The 16842-nt window shown below is 42.9% G+C and overlaps 1 long non-coding RNA gene across 1 annotated transcript; it reads left to right on the forward strand.

Annotated features, from left to right (window-relative positions):
* The first annotated feature begins 1118 nt into the window (after nucleotides 1–1118).
* Nucleotides 1119–6561, forward strand: LOC306905315. The gene is made up of 5 exons (XR_013787721.1): nucleotides 1119–1272; nucleotides 2125–2178; nucleotides 2278–2394; nucleotides 2537–2564; nucleotides 5687–6561. It is a non-coding gene; the product is annotated as an uncharacterized lncRNA (long non-coding RNA).
* Nucleotides 6562–16842: the final 10281 nt, after the last annotated feature.

A 16842-nucleotide genomic window follows, 5' to 3' on the forward strand; every position in this document is an offset into this window, starting at 1 on the left:
TTAAAGCTTTGATTCGTACAAAAGCACATGTGGTTCCACCACAGTTTTACCATGTGATAAGTAATACTGTATTTTCTCATAAAAATTTAAATCTGCTTAAAGGAATATAGTTAACCTTAAAATGGTCTCTATTGACTTGACTATAGTAATTTTTATTCCTACTATGTCAAATCTTAGGGGTGAACCATTCCTTTAAATGAAGACCAAAGTTTAGAGACCTTTGACATGTCTGTGTAAAGATCCCAAAAGCAGGAAGAAGGGAAGGGAATGACTCTGAAAACAAGTATTTATGTTAAACATTGATATATGTTTGCAAATTATCGAACCTTAATATAAATCGAAATTACATAAAAAATGCTGGCACTGGCCATCTAGTTAGGCCCCATAAAGAGTGAGTGTGCATTCTTTCCATCAAAACACTTTGTTATTTGTCTGTGCAAAAATAACCTGTTAATGGTCATCACTTTGATATGGTCTTTTGAGCATATACAAAAACTATTCTCCTTCATTTAAAAAAATACAGTATATAAAAGCCATTTAAAATGGGTAACAATCATTTGACCTAAATGATGACATTTCGCAGAGCTGCTGTTTAAAGACTCTGTGTGCATTTGATTCTGTGGTCTAGAAGTGCATGCAATAGCAGAAATTATATCGCATCAGGTATCCTAGTTAGTGAGCTTTGTTTTCAAAACAAAACCGTGCAAGCGATTTCATATGCTTTGCAGTATGACTTGATTTGGTGGCTTGTCTTTAGCACAAAGGTGAAAGTAACAGTTGTATGACATATCGCTTATTGCTCCATGAATTTGGATAAAAGCGTCTGCTAAATGACTTAATGTAAATGTAACAGACAACATCATATGCTGTAAAATGTGGGTAGTAATACTATCTGATTGATTGACACTAATAAACGGAAATACTATCTGAAAATCTGAAATTATTGCGCATAAAGAGTGGTGCTCTGCAACTTTAACACAGAATAAAATCTGAATTATGGGTTTCCTTGTGTGTTTATAGTGGTATTAAATGCACAGACTAATGCATTTTATTGAATCTTTGTATTTTCACATAATGGAAAGAGCATTAAAGAGCTGCAGGCGTATCTACTTGATCTTATCTAGAAACCATTTTGGTGAGTGTACAGGAAATGAAATCTCTGAACATCAGCACATTAATACGAAAGAACAAATGTAACAGACAGACATGCATGAAAAGACTTTAAAATGTTTGACCATGCAAGGTACTCTGCCTTCTTAATCTTCACCATTGGTAAGCATTTACTTTTCCATTTTAAAGCTAAGAATCTTTTTGAATGCTTTCATTTCTAAATTGTATTTATTGCTGTTTTTATTTATTGCAAATCCATGACATAAATAGCACACATTATACAGTTTTATATTATACTATGAAAAGGAATATCAAATTATTTATAAAATGTTTTCTAACCTAAACCCTTTTTAAAGTATTTTTATATCAGAAGAAGAACATTTTACCTAGTATATGGGATTAACCTTATTGGTAAATGGTAAACAAATTGATAAATTCTAGAACTACGATTGTTATGATTTTCATTCACTAGAAGGTGTATCTTTTACATGATGTCTTAATGTAGTGAAGTGTTAACAGGAAAAATATATGTAGAGATATAATCTCACTTCCTATGTGCTGGTCTTGACTGTAACTATTTCCTGGACACTCACACATGCTTTGTTACCTAATAGTCATTGTGAAGCTGATAATTAGACATGCTTTAAAACGGTACACTCATGTAAAGAAAACTGCACATATTTCAAGTTAACATATTAAAAGTTAAAATTAATGATTTATTATTGCTATGATAGCACAATGCTACCAATGTGTTCTCCAATGAACAAATCTCCTTTACTCCTTATACTAATATTCTAGGTCAAATTGTACTTTTAATGTCAACACACTCAAAGGCTAGCAAGTTAGCATCTTATCAAAAACATAGACATTATGTTCCATCTTTATAACGTAATATAATAAAATATAATGTAAAAAACCAAAAACATAATGCATCAATACAAATGTTAACATTGTATAATAAACTGAAAATAAAGTGAATTGACCCTATTGAAAAAGGACACTTAAATCTTACAGATATCTTGCTGTTCACACATGTAAAGGGCCAAGACTCCACCAGCGATGAACCAGGTAGGATTCAACACAAACATGGGACCGGTGACATACAATTGATAATCTATGCAGAACTGATACTGTAGCTCTCCTAATGTTTGTTTTCTTCCCTCTGAGCCTCAGAAATCAAATATGCTGTGATAGGAGTAGGGATTGGAATTTTCTTCTCCATTTGTTTTCTATCAATAAAATTATACATCATCAGAAGGCACATGCATGAGAATGATGAACTAGGTAAGAACTGTATTGGCATAGATATGATTAAAACATTAAGCAAAATAATGAAAAAAGATGCTAGCTCATACAAGTGTTTTTTTATAAAATAATCATATCCTATAATGTAAAATTAAAATATATTAATATTTGCATTTTTAAGCACTATCATCAAGAAGAGCATCTGTACGGTAAGATTCCCTTAATGAAGGTTATAACACTTCTCAAATAGAGCCAAAAATTTAGAGGCCACTCTAGTTTTGTCTTTTGTCAGTGTTTTTGCATATATTGTGACAATTTTTGTCTAATGTGCAAACCTGAAGAATGACATCAAGTAAGAGCAATGTGAAAGACTGAGAGAATGCAAAGACACATTCAGGCTTATTCCATCATAATTTCACTTGTGAACTGATCCAATGTTCAAAATGGATATTGTTTTGTTAAAACATGAATATTAATTAGTTTTCTTTGCAGTATTCAAGTTCTGCAAATATTGCATAATTTGTCATCTAGATCAGTTTGTCTCATTTAAATTGTTGCAAAAAAGCAAATAAAAATATTTTTTTTCATTTGGAATTTGGGAAAAATGTTGTCACTATTTACAGAATAAAACACAAATGATAATTTTAAATAAACACATTGGTAGAAATCGTCTCGGTTACGTATGTAACCTCTGTTCCCTGATGGAGGGAACGAGACGTTGTGTCAAACCGACAGATGGTGTTCACCCTTGAGAACCTATCATCTTCTGACTATTTTGAAAAGGCCAATGAAATTGGCGAATGAAATTTGCATGCCGGGCTCCGCCCCCGGATAGTGCTGTGGAGCCTGAGAGCATTTCGTGACTGCTGCAGCGGACGGCTATTGTTGTGGCATGAAGGACACAACGTCTCATTCCCTCCATCAGGGAACAGAGGTTACATACGTAACCGAGACGTTCCCTTTCTGTCAGTCTCTCGACGTTGTGTCGAACCGACATATGGGGTTCCTATTGAAAACGCCACAGCACAATTTAGCGCGAAGCCACGTTGACCGGCCTAGTTGAATCAGACGTAAGCGCTGTCGCAAGATTGTAACCTTCCAGTAGGTAGGCAGGGGTCCCAGAGCTTTAGAAAAGATGGGTAGCCCCTGCCCTCGGCCATCTCAGATGGCTCCATTGGCGAGAGCCGTCCGGTACCGTAGGACCCCTGGGTAAACGCTATTCCCTCAATGGGGAGGTGCGCTACGGAGACCACTTCCTACCCTCGGGGGGAAAACAGTGGAAACATCAACATGGTCTTACCGGCAGGGAAGAACTCATGGGAGGTATGTGCGGGATGCCACAAGGTGGATGTCCACCTGGGGAAGATCATGGGTTCCAGGAGGGGAACTAACTCATGACGGAATCTCAGACAGAACCACCCTGCTGGGGGGGTTACTACGTCTGGAGCACTGAGGTCGGTTAGAGCTACATGAGGGTAACTCAGCTTGGGCCCGCCTTGAGTGCTTAGTGATGGATGGACTGCCTATTCTTCGCCTGAGGGGAAGAAGGGAGGCAGATGATAGCACACTGACCCACCTAAAGAGGGGGATGGCGCTCTTCGCAGGCGTAGACCCTACCGGCCGCCGGTCTCACCTGGTGTTACCCTGTAAGACTCGAACTGACTCCGATTCCACGCGGAGGTTATAGAACCTCGCGAAGGTGTTGGGCGTAGCCCAACCCGCAGCTCTGCATATGTCTGCCAGAGAGGCGCCCTGAGCCAGTGCCCAAGATGAGGCAACTCCCCTAGTGGAGTGTGCCCTCACTGCCAGCGGGCACGGGCAGTCCTGAGATCGGTATCCCGTCGTGACGGCGTCCACGATCCAGTGCGCCAGTCTCTGTTTGGAGACAGCCCTCCCCTTCTGCTGACCTCCGAAACAAACAAAGAGCTGCTCACAGCTTCTGAAGCTCTGCGTGCGGTCCACGTAGAGGCACGAGGCGCGTACTGGACACAACACGGATTGGGTTGGGTCTTCCTCCCCGGTGGGGAGCGCCTGCTAGTTCACCACCTGGTCTCGGAAGGGAGTGGTGGAGCATCAAGAGATGGGAGCATCAAGAAACCGAACCTTCTCGGCTTCCCGCATCTGCGCAAGGTTTAGCCAGAGGTGCCTCTCGTGGACCACTATTGTGGACATCGTCCGACCCAAAGCCCGCTCCGTCACCTTAGTCACCCGGAGGGCGAGGTCGGTGGCAGTGCGGAGCTCCTGCATGATCTTTGGGTCGGTCTTACCCTCGTGGAGCTCTTTCAGTGCCTTGGCCTGATGGACCTTAAGGATGGCCATGGCATGAAGAGCTGAGCCAGCTTGTCCAGCGGCGATTAGGATTTTGACACCAACGATGCCGAAACCCTACACGGCTTAGACGGGAGTGTAGGTCGAGACCTCCACGTGGCCGCCGTCTGTGGGCACAGGTGCACCGTGACTGCACGTTCCACCTGGGGGACATCGACATCATCGAGGGAAGAGAGGGCAACAGAGTCAGCTTGACGGGAGTGAGCCGAAAAGGGGGCGCTCCAGGTCTTGCTGATCTCCTCATGGACCTCGGGAAAAAATGGCACAGGGGCCGTGCGCGGCTTAGAGCCGCGCTCAGACCCGATGTACCAATTATCCAGCCGCGAGCGCTGGGGCGTGCACTGCAGCACGATGCTCGCGGCTGCCCGAGAGAGCATGGCTGACATCTCAACGTCTGCCTTTTCCTGAGCTCTCTCTCCCGGAGGAGACAGCTCGAAGGAATTGTCAGGGTCGGATGCCAGTAGGTCGCCCTCCGATGCTGCGAGGGACATCTCATCGTCGTCATGCAATCGGACACGATGCGTGACGACGATGAGATGTCCCTCGCAGGTGGAGTAAGACGGTGTGGTACCGCCTTCCCGGGAACGGCCAGATGAGCGAGACGGGGCATGAACGGTCCGCGAGCCATCGGCTGAGTCCGGGCAGGATGACTCCACGAAAGCTGCCTCAGCGTGTTGGATGCCCAACACCTGACGCAGACATCGCGTCATTCCCCCTCCTCAATGAGGGAGTCGCAACCACAAGAGCAGAAAGAGAAAAGAGAAATTTGCTCTTTTCAAAATAGTCAGAAGATGATAGGTTTTCAAGGGCGAACCCCATCTGTCGGTTCGACACAACGTCGAGAGACCGACAGAAAGGGAAAGTAAAATCCAAAAACTGAAAATAATTTTGGATTGTTCTCTTATTTATTACCACGGCTGTATCTTCCATTTTCACATCTATATATTTATACACATTTTAGCCTAAAAGAGAAGAGCATAAAATTCTAACTTCTGTTTTATAGGAATGTTGATGTGGACAAGTGAAAGGACTGTAATATCACAGGAACTGAAAAATTAACGAACAATTAAGACCTAACAAACGAACTTAACAAACAACTGTTTGTGGTCAAATGAAGTCTAAAAATATCAAAGCATTTTCTGTGAGAGGTTTTTGTGGTTTAATGATTTTCACACATTATGACTGCCATGGAAATCGAGTATCGTGTAAAACTGATAAAATGTGTAGAAATAAACATTATTGTGTATCACAATATTAAAAGATTTAAGCCAGCTTTTCATTAAAGCAGTACTTTAGGCTTGAATACAAATTTACTCATGTTTTACTCACCCTCAAGGTATCCTAAGTAAATGTGACTTTCTTCTTGAGAAATAATGCTGTTGGAGTTATAATACCACGTATCATTTTTACTTCCAAGTGGTAGAATGGGAGTAAATGGGGGACAATTATTTGAAACTCCAAAAAAGGGCATCCATCGATCAAAGAACTGGCTCCGTGGCTTAACAAAGTCCTTTTAAAGTGAAACTGTGCGTTTGTTTAAGATAAATATCCATATTGACAACGCTATTAATTTTAATGTCTAACATTCGCTGCAGGTGAAGGAGAGGCTTGTTTTGGCAAATTGCCCCATCCACTCCCATTCTACTGCTTGGAAGTAAAAGGATACGTGGTATTGTAATCCGACTGCATTATTCTATCACCTTAACTCATTGACTGAGGGCAAACTAAAATAGGAATGGTACCTGTGATCACCTGTTCTTTCTCTATTTCAACTTTTGCTGTAATAATGTAATCTACATTCCAATGTATGATCAAACAGTTTTATTGTGTAATTGCTGGGGCAATAAATAATAAACTCCTTCCAGACATTGTCAAATGAAGCAGTGTCAAATGCTTATTTCTTCTTTAGAATGGTGGAAAGTTATTTAATATAGGACTAGATAGAATAACTACTGTGTATAAGTAACTGCACTGTATATGTAACACTCAAATAGACATATCTTACCACATTTTACTTTCTGGAAAATATTTTCTTAGAGTAAAGCTTATGATCTATGCCTTTTAATTTGCACATCACCAGATCCAAATATATTTTTTAGGGGCCAAGCCCCGAAGAGGCTATGGCCACTATTGTTCTTGTCAGTATTATTATTCTTCCCCCAGAGTAGTCTACGGTAGCCCTTTGAACCGTACGTAGGAAAATGTTGAAAATTTGCATGCTCATGGAGGTATTACTCGTTAGTCACGTAACCAAGAATGGGGTCTCTAGCTCTCACTCTATAGCGCCACCAACAGTTAAAAAATGCCATTTTCAAACAGCTATAACTTTTGAACCCATTGATATAAAGAAAATGTGCTTATTACACGCTCATCGCATTCCATGTCTCGCATTAAGACTCCTCCCATTACAGTAGCCACCATTTTGAAAAGTACAGTATTGCGTTCATTCGCTACTCCTCCTAAAAATGTGGGTCAATTGTCACGAAAATTGGCTCCCCTCTTCTTTGGACTGTGCCCCATAGAAGTGATGCCATTGCTCGAAAGTTACAATGCCGTAAACATTTGAAAATTGAGCCCAAATATATTGGAGGCTCTAACTTGCCGAATCGAGCCAATGTTCGATTCATTGATACGACACTTGGTTCATGTCAACTAAATCTCGGAATGGGGTTCTTGCCAAAATGGGTAACAGCGCCACCTATGGTTCGCGAGATTTGAAAAACTTGTATTTTTGCCTATAACCTTTAAAATACCATTATGCCGATGCCGTCCATGTCTCATTTGTAATTTTCTATTTTTCAGTTCAGAAGTTATCGCAGTTCATGTGAAAATGTGTCGCGATTGAATGATCGGCTTGTCCGCCATTTGAAATATGTTATAAATCGCCATATCTTTTTCATAAAGTTGATTCTGAGTTAAGAATTGTTGAGAAGCGCAGTGGAGCTACATCCGATCTGGTCTCCCAGCCACGCCGACTCCGCCTCCTTTCCGCCATACTTCTACGAACTGTATTACAATGCTCTACGGAGGGACATGAAAGTACGCGTCCTTCAGGTCGATGGCCATGAACCAGTCATGACATCTGACAGACGTCCGGATCCTAAACGACATCCTGAACTGCAGCTTGTGTAGGTGCTTATTCAGGTTACATTCTGAGGTTTTTTTTTCTCCAATGGAGTTTGGGTTCCTCGCCACCGTTTGCATAGAGTTTTGCACTGTTTGCCTGGCTGGGGGTGGCTGCTAGAATTTTAGTTTTATTTAATAAACACTGCTTTTAAGAATTTATAGTCTGTCTGATATTTGACCTGTGTTTTGACTTGAATAACCTTATATGTTTTGCTTACAGTCAATGTTTTCTTGTCCCGCTGCTTTGTAACAATGAAAATTGTAAAAAGCGCTATATAAACGAAGCTTACTTGACTTGTATGGTCCAGTAGGTATGTACAGAACGATAAATTGCTTAGCATAAAGATGATGCTTCGCAGGTTCTGAAGAACAAAAGGTGAATGAATGGGCACATCATCTTGCTTTTATACCTGTATGTAAGGGGCGGAGACTGGCGCGCCGTTCTGGACGTTCTCCAATTTTATTTTCCTTTTAAAAAAAACAATCAGAGTTGCTTAAACCCCATCTGTTGGTTCGACACAATGTCGAGAGACTGACAGAAAGGTAACCAATGTGTCACTTCCCATGGACTTGGAATGCAACATGTTATCTCAAGCCAATCGCTAACAAAATTCCACCTTATGATGCCAATGCTCCTAATCTTCTCATTTTAGGAAGGGACATTATGAGTGTGCATAAGGTACTAGAGCTTTGTAACGGACCAAGTAACACACCGTATGCTCATTGTTTGGATCTAGGCTGTGGGAGCTATCGTGGGAGAAGTGTGATTACAAGGAACACACAAGTCAGATACTGCTTATGTTTTTAAAACAAACATATTGCAGAATGGACGCACCACTTTTTCCCACCATGCCCAAAAGGAATTCAGATCAAAGAGCACTTTGGCACTTTCCTTCATCTGTACCAGTCAGTTCTGCCTAGCTATTCAGTCGCAAGCTCTGATACAGATCATCTGGTGACAAAGTCTTACAAAGAACCTTGCATGATGATAAACTTTCTCTGTCCGTTGAAGATGAAATCTTTCTTGATGTTATGAACAGAGAAATGTACGAGACATGGATGAGGCAAACCACTGGGCAAACCACTTGCACTTTTACCTGCGATGGGTAACCACTTTGCAGAGTTTGGTTGATTGGGACATGCCACTTCCAGCTCATATAGAGGTATAGTGGAAAGCATGGACAGATTCTTTACAAGAAAGAAAGACAGGAAAGAACTTAGAGACATCCAAATTGGCATAATCTATGTACCAGTCTCTTTGTCATGTACAATCAGCATGACTTTGGATTGTGGAACAAAACTAATCAACCGTGTGATACATCAGTGTGTCATAGCATGAAGTTAAGAGGAAAGCTTGAAAGTCAAAGAATGTCACACCTACCTCTGGATAGAGTTAAAGTTGATCCAACATTCACACATGTGGGCCTAGATGTTCTGGGGCCATGGAGCATAATATCCTGCCGCGCCAGAGATTGCAGTGCTGAAATTAAGAGATTGTTGAGGCTGTTGTCTTGACTGGTTTAAGTACAAGGGCCGTTTACTTAAAGGTCATTGAGTCCATATCAACCTCAACTTTCATTAATGGCCACTCCCGTCTGACCCATGAGGTTTTGACTATCCTGATGTCAGAAGTTATGGCAATTATGAATGCCCGACCATTGCTCCCAGTTTCTTCTGATTCTGACACATTGGAAGTTTTGTCTCCGGTAGTGCTCTACCATCTACCCTTGGGGACTTTGATATAAAGGATATGTATAAGAAAGTATGGAGGCAGGTTCGGTGTCTTGCGGATTTTTGAAGCCATGGATGATAGACTATCGTGACCTGTCGAGAGTGACCTGTCAGATATGGGTGACCTGTCGAGAGAGCACGTTGGTTGTCTGACTGAGGTCCTCCGGGATATAAATGGCCCGCAGGGACACCACCCACTGCTGACTCCAGAGGAGGAGGCGTCGGGCAAGTTGCGACATCTGCGGCTACGGCAGCCATGCTGTCTGATCGTAGTAGCATGTGATTGCCCCGCATGAGAGGCTCGGGCCTCTTCATCGCAGGGCAAGCAGTAAGCAACTCAAGGCTTTTGGTATGCCACTGCAGGCGGGGACCCGTCCGGCGACCCTTGGAGCCAAGCAGGGAGCAGTCTGTCGTACCACTACACTCCTCCACCACTACTGCTCTAATGGGACTCCAGCCAGGAGAAGGACATGTCTGTCCGGGGGTCTAGGGTGCGCCGGCAGAAAGATGTGAAGGGAACACGTCTTGTGCCGGTGTGCCACGATGTCCAGGGAACCCGACTCTTAAGCTGAATGCTGAAGCGTTCTCATATTCGTCCACCTGAACGGCATGACAGCGTACAAGGATGCCATATGCCCCTGGAGCCTGAGTGTTTTCAGGGGGATCGCTGGCTGTAGCATGACAAGGTCCAGGCAGCGCAGCATCAACTGGGTGCGCTCGTGAGGCATGCTGCATGGTAACAGAGTCTAGTTCCGTACCGGGATAAGAGGTGCTCTGTCCGGGGAGATCATGCTCTTGTCCTGGTCGACCCATAGGCCCAATCGGTTGAGGTGCCGGCGCACAAGGTCCCTGTGCGTACACAAGGGGGGGTGCCCTGGGGAGGCGAGGAGGTCTGCTGACTTACCTGCCTTAAGTCTTTGCTGCCGGACACAACGTCACGTAAAGAGTGTGGAGGGCTGCGAAAGTGGTATGTGGAAGTGGCTGTAGCCAGCAGCTGCAGGAAGTGAAATCTCATCCTCTGCAAGCCGTTGTGTGGTTCCGCTACGCGACAGTCTGGCGACGACCTTAGGAGACAGGTTCCTGGACAGCGTGACGGGGCCTGGACAGTCCAATGCAATGCTGAGACGGATTTATGTCCACATGATCCCACATATCACCACCGCCGCTCGCTGCCGCAGATGGCTTAGCAGCCCCTGTCGAGCAGGAAGCAGACGATGTTGTGGCTGTGACCAAGTGAACACATCCAGCCGTGACCCAATCCAGTTATCGACATGTCACTCTATTGATTTTCAGGGCGATAAATTAAAAATAAGATTAGATAGGTATTAGATAAGTCAATTGAGATTATTTTCGCCTTCCCCTGTGATTCTCAGGCTCCCCTCTCCACTGGTTCCGATCCTAACTCTGGGGTCCCTCAGGGATCGGTGCTTGGACTGCTGCTTTTTTCCATTTACATGACATGCTTAGGACCCATCATACGGGCACACGGCTTCTCATATCACTGTTATGCTGATGACACCCAGTTCTACATCTCGTTTCACCCAGACCATACCACTGTAGCAGCTCGCATAACAGCAGAACTAGTCGTGTTTCCGGCACACCTCACACGTTCTCACCATCCAACTTGGCAATTCCACAATAACTCCCTCCGAATCAGACAGGAACCTCTGAGTCATATTTGATGAACAACTGTCATTCAATTATCACATTACAAAGACAAAGCGATCCTGTTGAAATGCCTTATTCACAATTCGAAAGGTTAGAACCTACCTCACTGAGCATGCGGCACAACTCCTTGTCCAGGCCCTTGTAATCTCAAGATTGGACTACTGCAATGCTCTCCTCGCTGGTCTTCCTGCAAAGGCCATCATACCACTTCAGCCCCAACCCCTTTTCATTTCTCTCCACTGGCTACCAGTTGAACCCTGTATCAGATTCAAGTCCATGATGTTTGCCTACAGGACTATCACTGGATCTGCACCGGCATACTTTCACACCCTACTACGCTTCTACACCCCATCAAGAACCCTGCATTCATCAAACGAGCGGCACCTTCTAAAGCCTTCTCATAATGGCATTAAATCGCTTTCCCGCTCATTCTCCTTAACAACTCCTTCCTGGTGGAACATTCTTTCTATCTCGGTCCGGTAAGCCACATCTCTCACAACCTTCAAGAAACTACTTAAAACCAACCTCTTCTGTGAATACTTGACAGACAAATGATTTTTTTTTTTTAAAAGTACACTAACCCTCTCTCTTCTCTCGACAGGTAGTGGTCTAGCTTTTGTTTAAACTAGTAACTTTGTATTAGCACCTATTGTACTATTGCTCTTTTATGACATATCGCTTATGGCTCCCCGAACTCTTTGTAAGTCACTTTGGATAAAAGCGTCTGCTAAACGACTAAATGTAAATGTATTTGTGGAGTATTGCTAGCCCCTCACCCCTTCCCATAGAACAGGATTTACAAACCTGGGGGAACAGACTGGTGTGGCGAGGGGGGCGTGGTTTAGCGAGGTCTGCGGCAGGAGAGAGAGCCGGGAGACGAGCGGTGAGTAAATGGAGCATGTGCAAACTATCAACACCTGTATCCAATTCTAGTAAGGGCGGTGGGGATGATGGTCCCACTGCATCATGGAACCCCCGGGCCTGGGCTCGTGGACCCGTGCCATAATCCGGGGATTCCCAAATCTTGTTCTGGGCATTGGACGAGGCGGTCCAGGAGGATGGGACCTGGAGAAAGGGCGAGAAGAAGAGGACGAGGGATGTGAGTCCGACAACGGAGTTTTATTAAATGAAACAAAAAGAAACACACTCTGGGTGGTCAACAGAAAATAACTGGGTGGCGAATTCTCCAGCACACCACGAACAGTCTCCGCACATGTAGCACGCCAGCTCGGTTCCCGTGCTCAGTCCGCAGCTCTCTCAACAGCCGTCTGTCGGCCTGCTCCTTTTATTGGTCTCCGCGCCTTTACTGGAATTGGATACAGGTGTTGATAGTTTGCACATGCTTCCATTTACAAAGAAATAATTTGAAACTGACAAAAGTCATTGGCATCCACAATTGTTTATTCCATATTTAATGGAAATTAAACTTTGCTTTAGATTTTTTTATTTAACATAATATTGTAAATAAAACAAATGAAAATGTCATGGACAAAAATGATGAGACCCCTAACCTTATATTTTGTTTCACAACCTTTAGAGGCAATCACTGCAAGGAAAAGTTTTCTGTAGCTCTCAATGAGACTTCTGCACCTGTTAACAGGTAGTTTGGCCCACTTTTCCTGAGCAAACTGATCCAGCGTTGTCATGTTTGATGGGGGCCTTCTCCAGACTGTAAGTTTGAGATATTTCCATAGATGTTCGATATAATTCAGATCAGGATTCGTAAAAGGCCACTTCAGAATAGTTCAATGTTTTGTTCTTATCCATTCTTGTGTGATTTTAGCTGTGTGTATTGGGTCATTATACTGTTGGAGGACCCCTGACCTGCGACTGACTTCACAATGCCTTGATAGTCTTGATATGTCATTGTGCCCTGCACAGATTCAAGGGCCCCGGTGTCAGATGCAGCAAAGCAGCCCCCAAACATAACCGAGCCTCCTCCATGTTTCACTGTAGGTATGGTGTTTACTTCTTTGAAAGCTTGATTTTTTTTCTGTGAACATAGAGCTGATGTGATGGGGATGTGAGCCTGGATCCGTACCCTCCGCCACACGTGCTTGTCTATTATTTTCGTTCTGCGCTCCACAGACGACTCTATCCTTTGCTTTCTCTGGTCCATGTTCAGTGTGGGGCACACAATGATACCAAACAGCACAGTGACTACTTTTCTCTGTTTAAATAGGCTGAATGACTGATAACAAGATTGGATACATGTGTGATACTAATTTAATAAACTAATTAGTTTGATCACTATAATCCAATTGTGTATTATCTTTTCTAAGGGGTACCAACAAATGTGTCCAGGTAATTCCAGAATATCTTTGTAGTAAAAGCAATAATTCATATCTTTCCACCGCTTCTTTGCTTTATTCTATGACATACCAAAGGCAAGTATACATGATACAATAGCTTTTAATTTCATCACTCTCCAAGAGGAATGAAGCATTACCTAAATGAGCTGTAAGGGTACCAAGAAATTTGAGTATGTAAAAGACCATCAACAGCCAAAACAGGTAATATACTACAACAAGGGTATTCAAGTAAATTTCCAAGCGGTCTGGTCATTATATTTTTGACAGTATGTTTTTTAAGAAGAAATATTTTTAAATTAATTTTTTTAATTTTGCCCGGTGAAATACAGTCTATATATTTATATATAAATATACTGTATATCTTTCTTCTTCTTCATCCACTTATCTGGTGTCAGGTCACGGGGGGAGCAGCTCCCCAGACTTCCCTTTCCCGGGCCACCTTAACCAGCTACGACTGGGGGATCTCGAGGCGTTCCCAGGCCAGGTTGGAGATATAATCCCTCCACATAGTCCTGGGTCTTCCCCGAGGCCTCCTCCAGTTTTCCAGAAGCACATTGGTGCTGACCGAAAGTCCTTCTCCATGTCTTCTCCAAAGTTCTCCCACACCCGCTGCTTTGCCTCTTTCACAGCAGATGCTGCAGCCCCTCGGGCCCTTCGATACCCTGCAACTGGAGTCCTCTGGGATAACATATACTGGAAAAACTCCTTTTTCAATCGGACAGCTTCCCTGACCACCGGTGTCCACCACAGTGTTCGTGGGTTACCACCCCTTGAGGCACTTAAGACCCTAAGACCACAGCTCCTGGCCGCAGCTTCAGCAATGGAAATCATTTATCAGGCCATTTAATTTATATTTTGATATCCACAGTGTGTACAGTATGTATGTATGTATGTACAGTGCACTCCACTATTAATGGGACCCTTGTATTTAATACAAAACGCATCCTCAATTGATGAGAAAAACAGCTCTGAGTGTTTTTTTTTCAATCTGATGAGGTTTGAGAATATACTGAGAGTCATCCGAGTCCTTTAAAACTACTCTTTCAACCATATTTTTAGATCCACTTTCTATTTAGTCAAATGTTTTAAATGGTTTATTAGGCTATTTATCGCGGTCCGGATGGAACAGAGTAAAAATACCGATCCGGCCCGCAATCCGCCAATTGAGGATGACTGTACTACAACAACTGTGTTCATTAAAGTTTATTTTTAAACAGTCCTATGGACCATAGGTGATGCTATAAGGCCATCGAGTGGTGCAGCCACACCCCTTTTTTGTGGGTCCTCAGAGTGTGACCGTTGATGAACACGTCAGATATGGTGAAGATATCTAATTTCTTTCAGAAGTTATTATTACTTATTATTATTATTATAAGCATAGAAAAGCCACAAAATTACCCACGTCGAACTTAAATTGCATTTTCTGCCATTTCCTGTGAGATTTTTGACATTTGGGCTTATAAAATTAGTAAACCTTGTTGCTAACGGTAGTTTCCTCTCGATCAAATTTGATCGGATTTACAAAAAATGTAAACACAGTACTGGGCAAACTATGTTTGGTATCGCAACGATTCAGGAACATGAGAAAACAATTCCCATGAAAGTCCCAAACGGCAGTTTTTTTAAGTGACCTCAGTCCGATGTTGTGCACATAAATTCCGAGCCCCATGAAGATATCTCAAACGGTTCTCGAGTTATGGCAATTTAGTGCAATAGGCTCTGCCCATTTCAAACTTTTGGAGCCCCTTGCGACCCTGAATCGAAATTTCAACTTTTGTTATAATTATTGATATTCACATTTTACATAAATCATTAACGCTGGTTCCGATTGGGTGAAAAACATAGGACTAGTTCGCAAAAGTAGGTTTTGCATAAAATGCTAATTAGTGGATGAAAAGCTGTTCAGAATTAGGAGATCTATCATTTAATATAAATATTTTATGTGTGTGTCAAACGTCATGTGATACCCACTATTTACCCACCCTAAAAAGTGTATTTAGCCCCCAGGGGCTGATTGAGTTCAAATTTCTTATAGCCCTTCAGGACCATGAGACGAATAAGGCCAGCGAGTTCCGATCGGCCTCCATTAACTTTGTCTAATGAGTGCTCAAATTTCATGCTGTTTTTAGATACACCAATGGAACATGAAACAAAACACACCATACCAAATTTCAAGTTGATCGGTTACACGGATGTCTAGTTATAGCCATTTTCGAGTTTATTCCTGTTTTAGCGCCACCTAGTAGCCAAACTAAGCAGTTTTTTTTAACGTGACCTCGGAGTGAGCTTGAAGATGAAGATAACTCAAATTGTTCATGGGGTTATAAGCATTTTAGTGAAATAGGCTCCACCCACTTCAGGCTATTTGGCATCGCCCAGCCACCGTGGATCAACATTAAAATTATATACATTCACACTCCACAGAATTAATCTATGTTTGGTTCTGCTCAGGCAAAAAACCCAGGACTAGTTTGCAAAGGTTGGTTTAGCATAAAATGCTGATTAGTGGAATTTCTTTCCAGGCGCAAATGTTAATGGAGATGTATTAATTCATATACATTTGTTTGTCTTGAGCCAAGGATTACAATGATACCAAAGACTTGTGTATGCGTCAAAAGATTTAGGAGTTACGAGAGCAGGGGTGCCCGCCAGGGGTGGCCACGGCCACCACTGTATAAATGCTGGCCACCCCATGGCCACCCCATGGTGATTTTGCAGTGGGTACTATTAATTTGAATACATAATGTAAATTCACAATAGTTTGTGAAGTGAAATAAAATGCAACACCCGCTGCAGCCACAAAAAAACATTTTTTAGATTGATTGTCACCACCAGAGTAGCTGTTTCACTGCCCCTCCCCCTTCCTATTGTGTCGCTCTTTGACTGCTCAGTCAGTGCAAGTGCATCAAGCAGGACTGACTGATTCGATCTCAAGACTCATTCTTCACTTTTTGGAGAGACGACAAACGTTAACGGATATTTATGTCATACAGCTGCTGTAAGAAGAGGCTACAAACGATCTGCCACCGGCTGCATCTTCACACGCGACAAATTGATTTTGGAAAATGTTTTACCAAAAAAGGTTACGGATTGTAGCTTTAAATTCATATTGTTACATTAACCAGAAACAAACGTAAAATCTTTTGTTTGTTTTTGGTGCCACCCCATGATTTAGCTGTAGCCTCCTAGTGGCCACCCCATTCAAATTTTCTGGGGGCCCCACTGTATGAGAGCAAACACGATTTGCATCGCTTTATGGACCGATCCCCATGGACCGATTTGGCTGGGTCCTGAGTATCTGCCTGCTGGAGTACAACCATCT

This window comes from Barbatula barbatula, assembly GCF_947034865.1.
Source record: "Barbatula barbatula genome assembly, chromosome: 16".
Classification (NCBI taxonomy): domain Eukaryota; kingdom Metazoa; phylum Chordata; class Actinopteri; order Cypriniformes; family Nemacheilidae; genus Barbatula; species Barbatula barbatula.